The following is a 5,355-nucleotide window of genomic DNA, read 5'->3' on the forward strand; positions in this document are numbered from 1 at the left end:
ACTTCTGGCCCGAAGTATATTCTTAGTCTCAGTTCATGCGACCAAAGTTTTATGTAAAATTGATGCCCTTTTGGCTCACCTTTGCATTGTTAATTAAGAAGGAAACTTGAGAAGAACAAACAGTAAGCATTCACATGACTTTTATCCATTGTTAATTTAGAAGCAAAGATGTACAGTTGTACCTCGCAAAAAAACTTCCATTCGAACTTTTGATTTATCCCGATGTAGTCTAAAAGTGAATTTATTTATTTAAGTGGATATCTTTAGAACATATTATTACTGGATCTTTGGGACATTATTTAGATGTTGTGTTTTTGATGTTGTGTTGGGCTGGACAGAAATATTCCCAGTCGGGCGGATTTGGAATGGTAAGGCGCCGGTGCAGTAGTGCCGGGATGAAGGTGCAGTCGTTGCAGTCATGGGCAGCGCTGGTTCGTGCACATGTCCTATCTGCGGCAATGTTAATGTTCTTTGTGATTTGGGGTATCTATTTTCATTATTGTGTTTTGATGTATGTCATTGACTGGGCTAAATGTAGTTATTAACTCTCAGCTGTTATGGAGAAGAGAAGGTTGAGACTTGGGAAAGCAGTATATCCGGATCTGGACGGAGAAGCCGAGTTGGATGAGCAATTTGTACTCCGCTGTTCAATCCTTCGTCTCTACCGGAGTTCATGTGAGTGCCCTATGGAAGATTTTCCACAGACCAATAAGCATCTAAATGTCATATCCTTGAAAATTCAAACGATGCCTTTTCATAGTATGTAAAGGAGTGCATAGATACTTTCCATCGCAAGAAAAAGGAACTCATAGATATTTTACTTGATTTTTGAGTTCATGTTGGCCTTAACTATCAAACATTTTCTCCACCTTTGCCATGGGATCAGAACCACGGTTACACAAGGAAGGCTATTGTGTTGTATTGTCAAGCATGTTTACGCACTTTGAATTTTCCATGAGTGAACCTGTAAGGTTGTACCTTCTGCAAAGTGCTACCACCTACATATTATCCAAATTTTATTCTAAATTTCATGAGGCATGAGCCACAAATTTCCTCAAGAATAACCCTTGGTATATATAAGGCACACATCCAATTTTAGTAATTCTCTTATTTTAGCTCTCATTTCTCATTTATCTGGTGGCTCAGAGCATCGTAACATAGCTCTTTGAATATCGACAAATGATTGGTTGCCTGATTTATTTATAAGATGATTCTTCTATGTATTTAGTTACATGATTTTAATTTGATTATCTTCTTTGAACATTTTATTTTGCTGACTATTAGTTGATTGACATGTGTATGATGTTTTGTTGGTCTTTAGAACATTGGGGGAGCGTAAACACGAAACATTAAGCAAGCAGTAACATAGTCAATCAGTGGTTTGCTAGGTTGTAGAAAGGTTGAATGTTTTCATGGCAATGTTGAGAGGCTAACATTTAACAGGTGGTAGGGAGCGAGACATAACGAAAGAAACGAGAGAACAAGCATGGCATTGATAGTAATGGCATATAGGGAAATGGTCATCTTGCTTGAGATCCCACTTGGAAGAAGAACGAATCCATGATGCAGACGAACCGACGTAGTCGAACGGATCCTCTCACTCTGACACGCTTGCGGAACTTTATCGAGAAGAAGCAAACCAGAAACAAGAACACACAATATTCACCAAGGCACATGCATGATTTGATACACAACCTAATATGATGCATGTTCATTTCAATTGTACAAGGCATGGCATGGCAATGCACAACAATCTAACTCTACATATTAAGTGAAGCCAATATGCAACGAGTAGCATATTGACGAAACTCCACATACGAATTATTTAGTTCATTCCCATTTAGGTACACAACAATATTAAATGTTATTTAAACATGGCATGAGGTGAAGATATGATCATTGCAAACGGAACTACGGTTCAAAAGATATGTTCACCACAATATATGATGCCATGAATGCAATAGGTATGCAAATGATATCCACAAGCATTCCAAACCATGAAGGCAACAATACACTAGTGGGGACGGGGCCTTTAGCTCCGGCCCGTAAGAGGCTTTAGTCCCGGTTCACCAACCGGGACTAAAGGGGCGGGACTAAAGGCCTAACCTTTAGTCCCGGCCCTGTTACAAGCCGGGACTAAAGGTGCTCCACGTGGGCGCCTCATAGCGCCCCAGGGGCAGACCCTTTAGTCCCGGCTCGTTACACGGACCGGGACTAAAGAGTTTCAGATTTTGCTTATTTTGGGGTTTTTTGAATGAAATTATTTTTGGGTTTTAGGGTTTAGGTGTTCGGGAGATTAACGTGATGCCTCATTTGGTGTTCGGGAATTAGTTTTCATATAATTTAAATAGAAATAATTATGCATATATATATAAGATTAACTTATCTTACAAGCGAGCATATATATACAATTATATGAAGATCTGAATTATCGGGACTAGAGCCCGTCTATTCGATTACATGGACGAACATCAGTAATGGCCCCTAGCTACACTAAATCGTCCTTTGTCATCTATAGCTTCCGTCCTCAGAAAGGTCGCAAGCTCCTCTGCAACAGCAATCACGCGTTGCTCTGGTAGGACCTTCGTCCTCATGGCCGTGTACTATATAAGAAGAGGAGATGAATATGAATATCAATCATGATAACAAAGAATGACAGGTAAAAATAGAGGTGTGAATGTTCATTGCTTACGTCGAATCTGTGATCCTTGTGCTCAGAGGTAAACGTGCGAATGGTCTCGCAAACATAGTATCCGCATAGATGCGTTCCCCGTGGCTGCTGGTCGCACTTTACGAGAATAGAATATATATAATCAAAATAATAATCTAGCATCATAAATGTATTGAAAATAGAAGTATATCATACTACTACTTACCTGAGCCGCTCTAAAGGTCAACTTCTCAGGAAATTTACCGGGAGTCACGCACTTGAACCGCTTCCAAACCCTGTCCGACAAGGATAATGATTTGCTAAGTTTTTCATTAATTGATATATCAGAAAATCATCGAAAGAGACCGATAGAGCGCAAGAATGATTGAAATTACCCTTGGAGCATGTCATGCAGGATTTGGAACTGTTCCAAGGGTCTCGATAATGGGTCGAAGACATCAACTCTTCCCTTATCAATTTGAATGTCCAACAGAATCCAATGGAAGCTGCACATGTATGTATATATATATGTGTGTGTGTGTGTGTGTGTGTGTGTGTGTGTGTGTTAGTAACTTATCAATTACACTTATAAGTGAATGGACACAACAGAGTAAAGACCCTCACCTGAAGTTGTATGGAAACAGTATGTGGTCACAGAAATTTTGATCTGTTAGAAACCTTAGAAGGTTTTCCTCCATCTCCTTGGGTTTATCAGTTAGCGTCGCTATATGTATTTTATCTGGGTCAATAAACCCAATATTTAGGATGTTCTTACTTTTACAATCCAGAATCTTCATTCTGCATAATAGAGTACAAGTTATATATAGACAATGAATTGAAATAACTAAACAAGTTATATGTAGACAACGAATTGAAAAACTTACAGACAATAGCAACTCATAAGCGATTTGTAGAGGGCGTCGCCATTGTACATCTGGAAGAGTTCATCAAAGTCGATATGGATTTCTTCGGGGCGGCCGTAGTACTCCCGTGGGACACTCACCACGATCATCGTTCTCCCATTCTTTGATTCACTTAAGTACCATGTATGCAAGTAACGCATATTTGTTGGGAGATCATCTTTGCTAACCAAAAGCTCTCCCATGACAAACTGTGGCTTAGGGGCTACCACAGCCTTGGGTAACCTGTCGTCTTGGGAAGCCAGAACATCTTCAACCGAGACACCCCATTCAGCCGCCCACTTCTTTGCTAATTCAAAATCTTGCCCCTGCATCGGAGGGGGAACATTCTCGGTTAACACCTTGAGGGGTGGGATCGACTGTTTGGCCTGTTGTCCAAGCTGAGGAACGTATGATTTTTTCTTGCTTGTAGTTGAACTTGATTTGCTCCCACTTGCACTTGCACGTGATGTGCTCTTTTTCACTTCCTTCTGCAATGTGCGTGTATAGTCATCAGTCTTATGGTGTAAGTCATACTGTGATGGAAGGGTCGTGAAGTATTTTTTAAATGCTATTTGCTTCTCGGTGTATTCCGGGCGGGGCTCGGGTTCCTTCTTTTTCATCTGCCATCATGATGTTCCTTTGCTATCCTGGCGTTTTCCTCGGGGGTACGATCATAAGATCTGATAGGAAGATTAGCATGAGGTACCTTTGGGAGGGGCGACCGTTTGCGCTTTGGGGGGCTCCGTCGCTTAGAAATCATCGGTGGAGCGTTCTTGGTGGCACGCTCCCGTTTAGTATCCGGAGCGGGCGGCGACACAGACGACCCAAGTCCGGCGGCGGTGATCGAGATGGACTCGTGTTGTGCTGGCCGACGTCATGTGGCGGGCTTGGAGGTTATGGAGGTGTAGGTGACCTCCGACGACTCGGAGGCGGTGTTGTCCTAGGGGCCGAGCCTGGAAGCTTGATGTAGTTCTTGTCCCATAGGATGACTCCACCCAGTACTTCTCGGAGTGTCCTCTCATCTTCGGGTCCAGCTATGTCGAGCTCCATATCATGAAACCCTGTCATGATTTCATCCACCCGGACTTTAGCAAAGCCAGCTGGAATCTCACGGCCATGCGAGCGTGCATCAGGGCCAGAAGGTAAAGCTTGTCCGACGGCCACCTTCATGGATATGTTCTTGAATTTCTGATGGAGTTCACATGATGTTGACTCCTTGATTCCATCCACGGGGTAGCCGGGACCGTCCTCTATCATTCTTCGTGCATCGTCGGGCGGGGCCTCAGATTCAGCCACGCTGCTTTTCCGCTTAGATGGGGCGCCGGTAATATCAAGTGCAGGATCTTCCTGGCGCGCTACTCCTCTAAGCTCATCAATCTGCTTCTGTTGCTCGTTAATCCTGGCAAGCAACTGGTTGAACTTGTCATTCTCCTCATCCTGCTGCCGCTTCTTTGCTCTCTCTCGGCTTCTGTAAGTGTCTTGGTCTCTGGCAAACCCAAGCCACCACGGGTAAGAAGGACCGAAGCCTCGCGTTCGTCCTCCATGTTCGTCATTGCCAAGGACCAGTGTGAGAAAATCGTTCTCTCTATCTGCAGTAAACTTTCTTTTTCCCTCCTTAATTTCTTTCACTATCCTTTTCCAATTCTCCCTGGGTATCCTAAGACCGTCACTGTAGATGAGGTCCCCTGTTTTTTCGTCGTACGAACCACCATGCGCAAGGAACCAATTTCTTGCTCTCAATTCCCACTCATCACGGAGTGGTTCAGGTACGATGTCTTTATCTAGCAGATCTTGCTCTTTCTT

This window comes from Hordeum vulgare, chromosome 2H (genome assembly GCF_904849725.1).
Source record: "Hordeum vulgare subsp. vulgare chromosome 2H, MorexV3_pseudomolecules_assembly, whole genome shotgun sequence".
Classification (NCBI taxonomy): domain Eukaryota; kingdom Viridiplantae; phylum Streptophyta; class Magnoliopsida; order Poales; family Poaceae; genus Hordeum; species Hordeum vulgare.